The sequence below is a fragment of the Herpailurus yagouaroundi genome, unplaced genomic scaffold (genome assembly GCF_014898765.1).
Source record: "Herpailurus yagouaroundi ecotype Mexico unplaced genomic scaffold, PumYag 163, whole genome shotgun sequence".
NCBI lineage: Eukaryota > Metazoa > Chordata > Mammalia > Carnivora > Felidae > Herpailurus > Herpailurus yagouaroundi.
This window is the reverse complement of record NW_024412404.1, coordinates 29,532,355-29,548,001: the sequence shown is the minus strand read 5'-3', so window position 1 is coordinate 29,548,001 and position 15,647 is coordinate 29,532,355. Positions and strand designations below refer to the sequence as shown.

At 48.8% G+C, this 15,647-nt stretch overlaps 1 long non-coding RNA gene across 1 annotated transcript; it reads left to right on the top strand.

Moving 5' to 3' along the window:
• Positions 1-8,302: 8,302 nt before the first annotated feature.
• Positions 8,303-10,269, top strand: LOC121037530 (uncharacterized). The gene is made up of 2 exons (XR_005793808.1): positions 8,303-8,600; positions 9,842-10,269. It is a non-coding gene; the product is annotated as an uncharacterized LOC121037530 (long non-coding RNA).
• The last annotated feature ends 5,378 nt before the right edge of the window (positions 10,270-15,647 follow it).

Sequence of the window (15,647 nt, the reverse complement as noted above, 5' to 3'; positions counted from 1 at the left end):
TTTGCTCCCCACAACTCAGAGTGTGTCTGCTTTGTCGGGAGGCCTCAACCTCGGGGAGCCCCTGGGCACGTTGGGCCATTGCTCCCGCTTGACTCAGTACCTTGTCCGTCCAGCTGTTCAGTTCTAAGTCTTCACTGTTCAAATACGTTTTCTCCACGACTGCCCGGATGCTCCCAAGGACACACATTGTTCCTCTTGTTGTCCAGTGATGGAACTGGGTCAAGCAGGGGGACTGCGGGGCCCAGCGACACGTCTGGTAAGGGACAGAGGCAGAGCCTAAGCCCAGCCACCTGCCTCTCAGACCCTGGTCCTCCCCAGTGTGTCCTAGGACTTCAAAGTGTGACTTTCCCTCCCCAGTCCCAGAATCCACTCTGGAAAGGGGAGCAAAACAGTCTCTGGTAATTTAGCAAATCCTCTAATAAAAACATGGCGTTCAGTTTGGACCTTCCGCCCAGAGCCTAGTTTGAACCCTTATGCTGGGCAGAAGGACAGCTTGTGCTCATCCAGCTGGTTGTCTGTGGCTCCGTGCTTCACGGGGCCTGGGTGGCTGCTACCTCCCGCTCTCCATCCCACCAAGGGAGCTGGTGACCCTATGACAAGTCCATTGTGCCCCGGGCCGGGTGCCAGGTGCTCACTCTGCACAGGACTGTATCATGTCCCCATTTTCCTGGAATTCAAGGAGTAAGAATGAAACCAACTCCTTATTCCCTCCTCAATTATTTCCAGCTTCATTTTTCAGGTTTCCCGCATGGCACTGTTTTCCCAGCAACTGTGAAGCAATGAAACTATTAAAAAACTCAAACACTGCGCACGGACTGTTTATCAAGAAAACAAGCATAGAAAAAAAAGATCCTGCAAATTTGGCCAGCGAAAATTTCAGCGTGGGGAGGAGGGAAAGGGAATGGCCATGGGGAGGGTCAGGTTTCTCCTTGAAATGCTGACCAGCTGGACTGGGGCCGGGGTGAAACTTCCATGGGTGCACACACGTGCACATGGTGTGAGATCATACGGGTCCCGCTGTCTGTGCGGGGCTTTTCTAGGAATTAGAACGATTCTGATTTCCTTTTAGATAATTTATGAAGTACTCTTAAACACACCCACTCCCTTGGGGCAACGATTTTCAAGCAAGAACTGAGCTTTCGGTGATGGATTTTTTTGGATATTAGGGATATTAGTTCAGCATGATTTAATTTGTGGATTTGGTTGAGGAGAGCAAGAATGGAGAGACAGTCAGACAGATGTGGGCTGAGAGATTCCGGGGCCTCCCCTCTCCCCCTGGCATTTGCTCCTTGCAGCATCTCAGTCCAAGCTCAAACCCAGGTGGAAAACAGGGTCCTGGATCTCGGAGGCCTGTGCTCAGTTACATCTCCCCTGTGAGCCACTCAAGGACCGAGCTGGGTCAGGCCATTGCACCAGCACCTGCCGAGTCCCCCAGCTCACTGTCATCTGCCCTGGGGTGTGAATGTCGTGATAACTCAGAGATCCAGGGGTAGCTGGACTGGCCACTTGGAGCCTGGAAGAGGTTGGGGCTGGATGGGCTTTTCTCTACCAGCTCGTCCATCTGTGCTCGACCCTTAGTGAGACTGCCGTTGGTCCACAGCTCATAGGCCACAGCAGAGTAGAGGTGTGAAGGCTCTGGGGAGTTTTTACTGCCCTCGGCTAGGAGAAAGCAAAGGGCTCCCCCAAGGCAGACAAGAGAGAAGAGAAGGCATACTCAGGAATGTGATTGGGAGGCTTCTGGTCTCACCCACCATCTGCAGTCATTCCCAGCTGGGCCCCCAAATGGCTGGCTGGGTCACCGTGGTGCCTGGAGACTGTGGAAACATACATTTCCTCTGTGCGTCTCCTCAGTCCTGGGGCTTCAGGGACTAAAACGCCCGGCCTTCCATTAGAGGCAGGTCCAGATGGCCTGTGCGTTGTTCCCAGGCCCTCGGGCTACACATAACTTTAGCTGCTGCTTTTCCTCGTTTGGGAGAGTGAAAACATGGGCTTGGAAGTCTCTGAGCTTTCTAATTGGGCCACCAGCTGATCTGCCCAGCCTTTTCTCTCTTAACCAACTTGACCTTCTAACATGAATGGGGAAAGTGCCTATTTGCTTAAGCTTGTATTTTCCGTGGTTATACAGTAAAATCCCATTTTTATAAGCATCGTTTAGCTCACAGCATAATGAGGAACCATTCAGCCATCCAAAAAAGCCAGTCAGGCTTCCTTCCAGTTTGAGACAGGATGCTGGAGGAGAGGGTCAGCCGGGAGAGGGAGGCGCTGTCTCCATCCTGCACAGAAAGGTCGGGGGTCGGGGGGAGTTCCTACAACACAGGTGAACTTTGAGAACCTTAGGCCGAGTGAAATAAGCCAGTTGCACAAGGGCAAATACTGTGTGATTTTACTTACAAGAGGTACTTAGAGTAGTTAAGATCACGGAGACAGAAAATGAAATGGTGGTTGCCAGGGGCTGGGGGGCATGGGCAGCTAGTGTTTAAGGAGACCAGAGTTTTGGTTTTGGGAAATGGAAGGAGGTCTGGAGATGGGTAGGGGTGATGGTGGTACAACCCTGGGAATGCACTCATCACCGCTGACCTGTACCTTTAAAGATGGTTACGATGGTAAACCTCAGGCCGTGTGTATTTTACCACAGTTTGAAAACAAGACGGGGATTCAGTAGAGCCAGACTGCATTTGACTGAGGGGTAGGCAAAGTGCCTCTGGACCCTGCGTCTCTAGCTCATCGGCAGCCTTGGAGGAATCTAGTGCTTCCGTCTTCTTCCCAGGGCTGATGCCGCCACTGTAAGTTCTCATGCAGCAGGAGCATTCATTCAAGATTCTGGCATAAAATCGTGGGCAAGCCTCACCACGACAGGAAGCGGGGGTTGGTTAGATCGCTCAGTGTCTTCGCCGGAGCATGAGCTGCTGCTCGTCCTGCGGTGGTATCGGTTATGTTTTGTTTATTCACTTGCTCCTTCTGTCCTTCGTCATTCGGCAAGCTTTTCCTGGGGACGGTTTCAGGGCCAGCACTGCGCTGGGGAAATGCTTTGGTCCTGGGCCATAAGTACCTATGGACATACACTGACCCCAGTAAAGGCGTAACTTTACAGGACCCTGTAAGCGTTCTGACTTTGAGCTTTTAATCTGGTCATGGAGGATAAATAGGAATTTACTAGATGAGGCTGAAGAGCAAAGAGTGTGTGCCCACATACGTCCCTGCGAGGAGAGCTGCAGGGAGAGCCACTCCAGCTGCACCCGGCCCCTGCTCCCGGGGTCCCGGGCGCCACCCCACACGAGGTGCCCCGGTGGAGAGAGCTCGCAGAAATATTCCAGGTCCACTGCACCGGGGGGCGCCGCCCGGGCATGCTTCGAGTTAGTAACACATGTTTAGCATAAAACCTTACTAATTCACTGCTAACAATGACTCAGTTCAGCTATTTGGAGCCAGAAGAGCCCCAGGCGAGCTCTCCGTTGGAACTGGCATCTGCTCAAGTGGAAGAATTGCTTCTTTGAAAAAAGAAAACACACGTGAAGGACGGGAGGCAGACCTGTACTCCCCGACGCCTCCGTCAGGCTGCAAGTCCCCAGGAAGGGCGGGAGCCTTGGGATTGCCCCGGCGGATAAAATCTTGTCCACTGTGGATCTGGCTATGCCAAAGTAGAGCGATTTAGCCACTGCCCAGACAAAATAGGAAACACACATTTTCTGTAGCAGCAGGCAACAGTGTTTTTGTTGGTTTTTGTCAAACAAACCTGAAACCCTTCGCCTTTCGACAACGTACGGAACAGAAACATTTATATTCTGCGTGAACCTCACTTTCCCAACACACGGAGGCCGGCTCCAGAAGTCCAAAAACCCAGATCAACTTTTGGCAGAAATCTCGGTCCAGAGCAGGAAGGTTGTAAGAGTTTATATTCTTCTATCTAGACCAAAGGCTCTTGTGGGTTGCTGTTGATTTGTCTGGCTCAAAGAGCAGAGCCTCTGATACAATATAAAATAGGTAGTATAATAAAAATACTTCATAAATCACAAACTCTGTCGGACTGGGCCTATGCTCTGTCAACTCTGAAATAAACATGCAGGAACCTTCTCTGACTTCATTTCCTCTTGGTTTCTTCATCCGTGTGCTGCCCGAGTGAGTCTGTCCTCCGTTTGTTTTCGTTAATTCCCCTGGTCCATCCCACACCAGGTTAGTCCCGCTGCAATTCCGAATGAACCTTGCCTTGGCCCGCAACGTGGCATGGAGGGCTGTGTTTTTCTTCCGTCTCCTGGTGGAGTGGAGGGGACAGGGCTGAACAGCAGCCTGCGCAACTGGCTGATCAAGCACTTATCAATCATCCCGACACAGAAAGGTCTGGCTCTCACAATGGCGTTTTACTTAATGAATCTGGTGAACTTTTCCTTTGGAAAAGGGTGTAGCGAATACCAGGCAGTTATCTGTGAATAAGGGATACCTAGCATGTCAAGACTTCAGGGTCACCAACTTGCCGTTTGGCATGAGCACGATGAGACCCAGGAAGGAAAGCAATTTGCTCAGAGTCAGTGAGTTGGAAGAGAGATGGCATCTGGACTCCCTCATTGGAAAGACAACCTTGAGAACAGCTACTTGTAGAAGTCCCTTCTTCACAATGCAGGCTTTGCTTGCTCATGGCCCTCTGCTCCCCAGCACAGCACAGTGATGCCTTTGTTTCATAGTCCTCCTGGTCAGAACTTCTCTTTACATTGATTTCAAATCTGCCCCAGTCTTTGGCTGCCAATCACTGGTTCTAGTTCTGGTGCCCGAATTGAAATAGAATGAGTACATTCTTTTTTTCCATGTGATGTTTCTTCAAGAATCCCCAGCCTTCTAGAATATTCTCCCAAGTTTTTACTTTTCCAGATTAACCACATTTCTTTGGTCTCAAAATTTCCAGACACTTCTATCTTTTCTTCTTCTGATGTGTTTGAAGTCGTCAGTCATTATTCGTAAAACATTGTGTCCGGAATGGGTCACAGTGGTCATGGTGAGCTGACCAGTATTGCTAAAGATATCCTGGACCATCTGACTCATCAAACTGATGCATTCTTGGGTCCCCCTTTGTTTGTTGGTCCCCCATTACTTGTATTTACTTATTCAACTATCTATTTCTTGACATCCTCAGTCCTAAAAGGATTTAAGGTGACAGCTAAAAATATAATATGGCCATATCTAAAAATATCAGTTAAGAAACTAGCAAAGGGATAGCATGAATAGGGAAAATAGAGAGACCCAAAAGTTATATTGGCAGGTAAAATGCATTCCAGGAGATCCTGTAACCCAGCCAGAGATAGGCCACATATTTGGCTCTAAGTTTCCTAGCAACAAGTGGAACGATGGTAACATAATCATTTATGTGTCAGAGTGCACATAAAGGAAACTCAAGTCGGTGACTCGGGACAATCATAGCTATTCCTGGTGCTGAGGCTTAAGAGAAATATTTCTCATTGACCCTGTTAGAGGTGACTGTATGATATAACCCTTAACAACATTCCTCGAGCAAACACAGAACATTTCCTGAGGCTCTGGTGGCTTACATGCCCCTGAACTGCTGCTGATCTTATGACATATCCCAACATAATGCATTTGATGCCGTTGATTTTCTAAACCATGTTTTTATCCCTGCTACATTTATTTTAATGTGTAGTTTGGGGACTTCTTACTTAAAAAGGAAGATGGTGAAACGTAGGAGCATCCGTGTCACTCAATGCCTCTTGATTTTCAAGGTTCTATGATTTTCAACCCTTTTGTTAGTGGATCACATCCTTGTAATATTCTCCCGAGATCCTGTTGCTTTTATATATTATTATTATTATTATTTTTATTATTATTTTAAATGAAATCTGTTGTGAGGTTAGGGACACTGCAGGAACCTTTCTGTTCTGCTATTTTAGCTCAGGAAAGGTCTAGCTGGAAGCCTGGGGTTATGCTGGCCCTCTATCCCTCCAAGTATAGAATAACTTCAACTCTCCCTAAGTCCTGGATTCCAGATGCCTCCATCCAGCTGCAAGGAGGGGGCAAGAAAGGGGCTGTTTTGGTGCCTCAGCCTGATAGGCTCTGATGTTAAGGGAGAGAGAACAGTCCTTCTTCTGGTCAGCAGTGATTCTGATATTCTTCTGATCAGCAATGGGACTGGAGTAGCTCTGCCTCTATGGTCTCATCAAATGCTACTCAAATGTGTATCACGGTGAGCTCAGTCTTTCTAGCAGCTCATTCTTAGATTTTAGCCTCCAGTCAATGGAATTGACAGCCTTCCATGACCTCCTTCCCTCCCCAACTTCCTCCAGCAGAACTCCAAGCCTAGCAGTCGCCGTCGACATCCAATCCATCGACACCCCTGGGCACTGCTTGTGACTAGCCTCTGCAGAGCAGGAGTTTGGAAATGCTTCTCTTTGTCATCCCAGCACCTGATTGCTTTGCTTTGTTTGCTTTGAATTTCCTCCATTTCTCCTCGCATCTGCATGGGTCAGATGAAACACTGCCTTCCTTCCTACTGTTAATATCATGCACACAAGGAAGCATTTGTGTCCTCTCAGGCAAACTGCCACAGTTGATTTCATCAATTCTGACTCTAACTACCAATGTATCTCTAGAACTTTTGCTGTCTCTATAGTTGTCTGAATGCTTAAAAAATTGCTAATTTAGTGTAAGTCGGTAAATTCATACAAAGAGGGTACAGTTCCAGAACTATGCCAGGGAAAGAGAGAGAGAGAGAGAGAGAGAGAGAGAGAGAGAGAGAGATTTAGAGAGAGAGACAGAGAAAGATACTGAGAAAGAGAGAGAGATGACTTTATTTCTGGGATTTTGCCCCAATGTAGTAAAGAAGTTAACATAAAGCATTAACATAAACTTAACATAACATTCGAGTCCAGGACTTGGGGCATGCCCCTCCAAACAAATTCCCCAGTTTTCTAATAAAAATGGCCAAGACTTTAAATTCCACTTTGTAGATAAAGACACATAGGGACACACTATTCAGGCAATTTTCGCAGCTCAGGGTGAGGGAAACAAAAATTCCAGTAGTATCTGGGTCTGGTCTGGTAAGTGGAATCAGGTTCAATTTCCACTCTTGAACGGGGTCATTACAACTCCCAACCTGCAACAATAAACAGGGATAGTTTCTATTCTGTTTTCATTTAGTGATGACTCGAACCAAGAGTAAGAGGAGAGGAGAAAGGGTTTATGTGCCCTGGTGGAACCAGCTGGAGATTTTGCCCAGTTACTAGGATTACTAGTAACAGTAGCATCACCCCCACTTTCCAGATGATGAAACTGAGGTTTGAAGAGCGTAAGGAGCATTTGCAACAAGGGCCTTGAACCAGGTACCTGAGACCCTCATGGCATCACTTGCTTATAGACTGACTTTTGACTGCTAGTCTCCTCACTCCAGGACCAGCCCGGACCACCTGACACCAAATGTGGCCCATCTCATTCCTCCTTCTTGACACACGGCATACCTTTGCCTCCATTGTGGGTGCAGCTGGAAACATCGAGGCTCCCGGAAGTAGCCGTTGCAGCTTCAGAGAATGAGGTCTGTGACTCCTGGTAGCTGTCCACCTGGACGAATGGAGAAGAGAAAGAATTTTTAAGAAGATGACACATTCTTTGTTATTGTTGGCACTCACGGTGCTGAACACATTTCAGCTGAGCAAGCACGAGTGACTGGATTCTAAGAGCTCCACAGACTTCATCTCACACTGTGTGGAATTGTTAAGGGTTATTGAGTGTTCTCTTCATGGCCCCTTAAGTTCTCTGAAATAAATCTCTGTCCTTGGCAAACACACTGAGGGCTTTTCAGTCTCCATGCCCCATTGAAATGTCAAAGTATGACAGGAAGGCATGGCTTCTCCTTGTTTGGGAGGCTTGATAGAGCAAACCAATGATGTATGCAAACCAGCTGGGGGCTTCACCAGGATTTCTGTGAAAATATGTAGATTTCTACCAACTGTTGCCTTTATATGTTGGTGTGCAGGTCTAAGCACCTAACAGATGTGTAGAGCCCTCGGGTGCCCCCAAATAGCAGACTGAGTTTAAGGACTCCTCTCCGTGTGAAAGGACCACCCAGAACTCCTCTTCCCAGGGAGCTCGGTTGCAAAGAGCAGCCTGGCAGGGGTGATCTGGTCTGGCGACAACACTCTTGCCTTCTCTCCTCCCTCTCAGCCTTTAGAGCTCAGCAGCACCTTGATGGAAATTTAACCAGATCTTTCTAATTGCTATTTTATAGATGACAGAAGTTGAGACCTGGGATGCATTTCTCCCTAAGGATTCAGAATGTGGGCTACACCAAGAGTCAATGGGGAAAGCATCCAGATGAGGAAGGGCCCCTTCAAATGAGTGTCATGCGAGGGGAGTGAGCCCAGAAGGCAAATGACATGAGTGTGACCTCTGAGTGGGCCGGTGACATCAGAATGCACATGGATGTTGTCCACGGGAACTGAGAGCTGAGTGAGCAAAGAGCCACCCTGTTTGTGATGACCAAGAGGGAAGACATCTGAGAGACAATGGGAACAGCATCTGTTGTGCTTGGCTATGGTACGAGCCAGGGTGGATGGGAGATGAAGGTGTGTGGTAGCATCTGACGGGAACGGAAGGCATCTGGAGAGGTGGGCACACTATCTGACTAGGCTTAAGGAAGTGCTTCTCAACCAATGGTGACTTGGTGCCCCAGGGACATTGGCAATATTTGTTTTGGTTATTACAACTGGGCTGGGGGTGTTACTGACATTTCTTGGGAAGGGGCCAGGGATACTCTTAAACACCCCGCAGTATTTAGGGCTCACAACAAAGAATCAACCAGACCAGAATGTTAATAACATAGAGATTAAGAAACCGTGTTTAAGAGTTTGTGAATGTTTAAAGCAGTACCTAATGCCAGTTTTCACTTGTGCCTATCAGTTCTACCACCTTGATTTGAGATTAATTTTCTCTGGTTCTACAGAGTCATTTCCCACCTCGTAGACTAATGTCGTGGCATAAGAGGATGATGGTTTAGAAGTATACAAGCAAATTCTGCCATAGATTAGGCCCCGATTCGTTCTCCCAAGCTGGAGGCAATCTCTTCCTCCTTGGCACTCACTAGGGTTCTATCTGTGCTTCTAGAGATTTTGAAACTTTATCTCATCTGAGCCCGATTAATTCACCTCCCACCCTTTGTGGCAGCCACCTGAATGTCTTTTCCCTAGAGAATACCTAATGCATGTTTGCAATCCACGCAAGGCCACTGAGGCAGAATTGAAGCTGAATTTCCAGGCATTCTTTACATGTTTATCTGGTTTGGGAAGAGTGGTCAGATGTACTTTCAGAGCCCGTCTCCACTGGAAGAACCCATGGGAAGAGGACCAGAGCCCCGTTACTAATAGTCTTATCATGTTACTTATTTGCCCCTTTGGATTCCAGCAGTTTCTCACTTTTATGGCCTCGAGGCTCCATTGGAGACAGAAAATGGCATACTCTTCACTCACCTGGTCTCTCGTCCGCTGCCCACATAGAAACGTTGTGTGCTTCCTGTGTACTCACTAGGGGACTCTGAATAAATGAATCTCTCTAACGCTGTCCTAAGTGACCTTGTGAGGTGTGAAGAGTAAGAAACCATCCCTCTCTTGACAAGTTCTCACTTAAGTGAAGAGGACAGATGGGTCCATAAATCATCTTGATAGATGGATTGAATGCCTGAGTAGAAGGCATATACGGTGTCTGTGAGGATAGAGCGAAAGAAGACTCATTGGCCCTGGTGGGAAGGGAGGGGACAGAGAGTTGGGGAGAGCCACATCTTAACTGGCCTTCAAGGAGGCACAGGTGATCAGATGGAATGGCATGCTTAAGAGGGGCTTCTTTCTTCACTTAGAGGAACAAGTGGCCAAGAAAAGAAGCCGTGGCATCCACCTTGCCGCCAAGGCGACCCAGCCATTTCTTCCCATGCCTTTGACACGAGGGACAGACCGCCAATCTGGAGGGTGAAAACAATGGATGAATATCCAAGTTCTTGAACCACAAGACCTTCCAGAGTCTGAACGTGACCCAACTGCCTCATCATCTACCCCCATGCTCTCCCCCCAGATCGCGGCCATCCCCTTCTAATTCCTGGTTATGGCAGAATGTTCTTGATTCTTCGGGCCACCATGTACTGTGTCCTTTCCTAGTTTGGAAAGCATCCTCCACAGGTGATTTTTCTACTTGTGAAAGTCTCACCTATCTTCGGTTGTAATGTCAAAGGCCGCTTTGTTCTTGAAGCATTTCCACTGTGCCTGGGTAGAAACCCTTGCTTCTGTCACAGCTCTTCCTGTTTGGGTTTCGTATCATATGAGTGCTAAGGATGTTTGAGTTTATCTGTCTCTCATGTGCTCCCTTGAGGCCATACGTGATATATTTTTTAAAGTTTATTTCTTGATTTTGAGAGAGAGAGAGTGTGTGCACGCATGAGTGGGGGAGAGGCAGAGAGAGAGAAGGAGAGAGAGAATCCCAAGCAGGCTCCGTGTTGATAGTGCAGAGCCTGACACAGGGCTCGATCCCACGAACGCTGAGATCATGACCTGAGCCGAAATCAAGAGTCAGATGCTTAACCAACTGAGCCACCCGGGCGCCTCCCCATGCAAGATATTTTTAACATACATTTGTATATTTGTTATCACCCTCTCTACCCAGTGTCAGCTTTAATGAATATGTAGCAGGTGGTAAATAAATGTTTGCTGTTGACAAAGATGATAAGTAGAAGGCAAGTTTCATTATATTTTTCAGGAACGAGTGGGTGCCTACAAAAAGGACTCGTGGGCTTCAAAGAAATATTGACTCTTTTCAAACTCCACCAGGGTTCACCTTTGCTGGTGTTCCTAAATACATAGACTTCCATGGTGCAGAGGGGATATTAAAGTTCAAAGAGACATAGAAATCAGGTTGAAGATGGTAAGTGATCAGACACTTAAGGGAATAGGAGCATTTCCTCGTTTTTGGGCTGGAGTAGAAACGTCTGTAATCCAGATACTTAAAACTTGTCTGGGTGAATAGGTGGGGGAGGTTTCACAGAACAGCCTGGAGCAGGGCCCTCGGGGATGAACTTGATGTGATCGTAAAGGTCACATCCAACCCCAGAGCTTCGAATTCCGTGATAGCACATCTGCTTTTGATTGCAGGGGTTCTGAGCACTGGGCTTAGGGCAGGACGCCATCTGAAGGAGGAAATACTAAGCCTGTCTGCAGGTCTGGATGTTCCCACAACGGGAGACCAGCTAAGCCCTGTGGCCGCAGGAAAGACACTGGAGCTTTGTCTCCGAGGCCCCACACATGTAGAACTTTGCAGCCCGTGCTGGCCTCTCTGAACGAATGAAATGGAGCATGCGGGATGTGAAGTCCAGGAAAGTGGCCCCCACAGGAGCTGGAGATGACAGTTTTAAAGGTAGAATAACAGGGTAGTTAAGAGGAAGGGTTTGGAATCCCAATCAGATAACCCAGATAACACCACTAGCTGGCCCTTGGGTGACCTCAGGGGTTTTCTGGTTCCTTGTTTGTAAAAACGGAATTTATTGAGATGCCGCACGCAAAACATTTAGGGCTGTGCCCAGGACTTGCCAGTCAATCACACTCGGCTGCGATTTTATGATTTATCTTCGGTTTGGTCCATGTGGGGAGACAGAGTGGTTCTACATCTTTGACGTGTGAAAGAGGGAAAGAAACCCCACCCCCTGAGTACTGTTTAGAATAGTGGAGGACTGACTCCAGCGAGCAGCACTGGCTCCCTGCAGGGCACAGATGTGAGGGGCCCACTCCACCAGCAAGTGCACTTGCTACCCAGCAAGAGCCAGCCAGGGCCACTGCGTCCTGTGAGCGGAGGCGGCCAAAGCTGCAAAAACACATGTGGCGGAACCGACACAAGGCGGCGGTGCCCGGCCCCTGGGAGGTCCCCAGGCTGTATGGGACATGGATTCCTCGGAACGCCGCAGAGGCCAGGGCTATGTAAACAGGAGATCAAAACAACAGCCTCGCTGGCCCTTCAGTGTGATAAATGTTCGCCCTCAGATTGCAACAGCGGTCAGACCACCACCGTCTTTTCGTAGCCTGAGTTGTAAGAGGCCCCAGGAGGAAACTCGCCCGTGTGGGTTTAGGGAGATCCTTTGAGCTGGCTTGTCTCCCTCGTCGCTGGATCCACCTTCTAGAGGCAGACAGCCCCCTGCATTTTCAAAGCCCAGCCTGCCTGCGTGACCCCTCCCAAGCAAGGGGGCCTAAGAGCAGGCTGCTTCGAGGCTTTCATCATTCAAAGCCAGCTCAGGGACCCTTCCCCCACAGCGTGGGAACGAGGGGCTGGCCTAGTGCAAATTATGCCCATCGTCCCAGGACCACCGAAGACCATGTCTGTGAGCTTGGGAAAGGGGACTTTAATGGGAAGGGGAACACAGTGGCAGGTGTGCTCAGGGTCATAAAACCAAGCAAGTTTCAGTGGTTCTTCCTTCCAGTGCTTGCTTCCCCTCTCTGCTTCAGTGAGACCAAAGCCCGGTTGCCTTGGTCCTTACTCATCTGGCCCCTCGCTGCCTTATCTTGGGCATCTTCCCTTAAAAGCAAGAAAATATGAAGGGAAAACATTTCCTGTTAAATGTCCCAATACATGTGGCTGCTGTAGGTTCTGCTTTAGAGTGAAACTGACAGGTTATGACTCAAGCAATCCCCCTGGGCAGACAGACAGGCAAATCGATCAATCAGTTGGGTAATCTATGGGATGAAAAGATCTTTGGGGGTGATTGAAAGAGCTCTCTCAGATCTAACCATCTTCTGTTTCATTATGAGGACTGCAAGTGTTATCAGCTATTTTTGACCATTTCTCATTCTGTCTTTTCTGTCAGAAGTGCCAAATTAATGTTCAAGCCCCTGCTCATGTTTGTTATTTCATTTAGGAAGTATTAGCGATAAAGCCATTTGTCGGAGAATGTTTGACTTGCTTTGTTTTTGTTGTCTGGCCTCTAGGTTGCAGTGTTTGGGGCCAGAGGTGATTATCAACAGCATGCCCCAGAGAAAATGCTCTCAGACTGACTCCGCTAAGTATCCAAGAGGGGAGGGCCGAGGATAGTCCTAGGAGCTCAGTGCGGTTCAAACTGAGGGCCACGGGTAAAGGCTGTGGGTTCAGATTGGTCTGGGAGGATCTCAGAGATGTGTATGCATGCGCATGTGTGTATGTGTATGTGCATGTGTGTGTGTGTATGCATACGTGTGCAGGCAAAAGTGCACATGTGTGTGTGTGGCATGGCTGGGGATGATGACGATAATGATGATGAGGAGGAGGAGGAAGCTGGTCACTAGGTTTTCATGATGGCGCGCAAACCTTTGTATGGGTGTTTATCTGTGGTCTATTTGAAATGTCTGCTTCAGCTACCCAGCAATGGCTCCACGAGTTACAATAAATTACAACACTGTCAGCTGCGGGAATCTTGGCAAGGTAGCTGCTTTGGAGGGCTCAAGGTTCCAGAGGCCTGTCTTCCTCTTCTTGGTTTTTCTATGGTGACTGATCGGGCAGTACTGTGGACTAGAATGCACGGCACAAGGGTTGACATCTAGGCCTGAGCCAAAGGCACTCAGCAAACTCAGAATCTCAGCTGGGAAAGGGGTTTGGCGAGCACCGGAGCCCAAGTTGGCCATGCTGGCCACTTCTTTTGGGTACGGTTTGGACAAGTCTTTCTCTCCGCACTCAACTTCCCCATCTGTTAGCTTTTAGACACCTGTTTCTCAGGGTGTGATTGCAATAAACTGAATAAACACGGGACAGCTTTTTAAAAAGTAATAAACACTCTCCTATATTGGAATTTATCAAGGGCAAAACACATGCACACACGGGAATCAATCCATTCTTAAAGAAGACATCCATGAAGGGGCAAGCTTTGGGCATTTGGGAATTATGTCACATGACACCAGCATCAGTCCTAGACGTTTTTATTCCATACCTACCCCGTGTTCTGCCTAATTCACGAAGGATACAAATATGAAGGTGGGTCCTCATTCCTCGCCTCCAAGATTTTATAGTTTTGCCAAGCAAACTGACAAGGTCTCAGTCTTAGTGTCTCAGAAAGCAGAGGACTCACGGGCTGTCACTGTGTTAGGGAGTTATAATTGACTGAATCGTATTCCCCCCAGGTTCGTATGTCGAAGTCCTAGTACCTCTGAATAGGACTATATTTGCAGATAGGATATTTATAGAGGTGATTTAGGTAAAACGGGCTCTAATCTAAGATGGCTTATCTCTAAGAAGAGATAAGAACACAGATACAGAGGGAAGACCACGGGGGGACACGGGAAGAAGATGGCCATCTACAACCCAGGGCGAGAGGTGTCAGAGAGATCCAACTCTACAGACACCTGGATCTCAGACTTTCAGCCTCCAGAACTGGGAGAAATACATTTCTGTTGTTTAAGCCTCCCTGGGGTGTGGTGCTTTGTTCCGGCAAGCTTAGCGCACTGATACACAAGTGCCATCCCAGGCAGCGGGAGTGAGCAGAGCATGGAAGGAGAGAGAACATATGAGAGCAAGGCCACTGCATCAGTGTGGCCACAGCTACGTGCAACCTATGGCTCCATTGTGTGGGTCCCATTCTCAGAGAAGTTTTCTGTGGAGCCAAGGGCCACTGAAAGGTACAGGATAAAGGGGGACAACGAATTATCAAACTGCGATCTCCCACCACTCGCGTTTGCTCCATGGGACATTGGCTCCCCTGTACTTTCAGGTGACGTATTCGTGGGCACGGAGCAGGACCTAGGTCCTGGTGTCACAGGGAAACCTGTTGAGATGACAGAAATGCTTGGCACTAGCCAGGGGGAGGCACTGCCCCTGAGCCCCTGGGAGCTGCTGGGAGCCCATACACAGCTGAGGAGCCAGAGTGAGTGAGACCCAGCCTGGTTCCTAGGGTACCAAGAGGCTCCTTGAAAAGAACATGGGGAGGCAGGGAGGCGCAGTGACAGCAGTCAGTGCTGGGTGGGACAAGAGCACTGTGTGTGCAGCAGAGGTTGCTGGGAGGTGAGTCAGAGGGGTCCTGTGGTGAGACAACCAGACTTGGAAGGATAAAGCCTTTGGGTTCCATCGTGAAAACAATGAGTCGCCACTGAAACGAACACTTCAAGCAAGGGTGATGTGACTGAGTTTGCACTCAGAGACCACTCTGGACTCAGCCTGCCTAAGAGGTGGGCTCATCCCCAGCAGCAGAGCCCAGGATGGGGGCACCCAGGTGCTCCCCCAGCCCTTTGGTGTATCTCCCTCTCCTTTTTAGGAAGGAGAGCAGGTTGGAGCCGGCAGCCTCCCCACTCAGGGCTACTTCTGTGAAACCGTGAGATTTACTGGCCACGCTGACCTGACAGGTCAGGCCTGCCCCGCACTCAAAAACCTCTTGATTTAGTGGGAGCTGGAGGCAGAAGGGAGAGAACAGGGACTCACCCATTCTTCAGGGCTCTGGCAGGGCGAGCATCATAAAATAACTTTTGCCTTCAATTATTCCTTCTCCAGAAGAGGCTTTCCCCATGGGCGTGAGAGAGAAGACCCTCGAGCCGCCTGTCTCCTCAAAATGCCGAACATCCCCCCCCGCCCGACTCCAGCCGTGTCCGTTAAGAAATACCTGTCCCAGAGGGCTCAGAACCCAACATCATTCACTTATTCCTCAGTGCAGACACATTTGATCAATTGCTTCC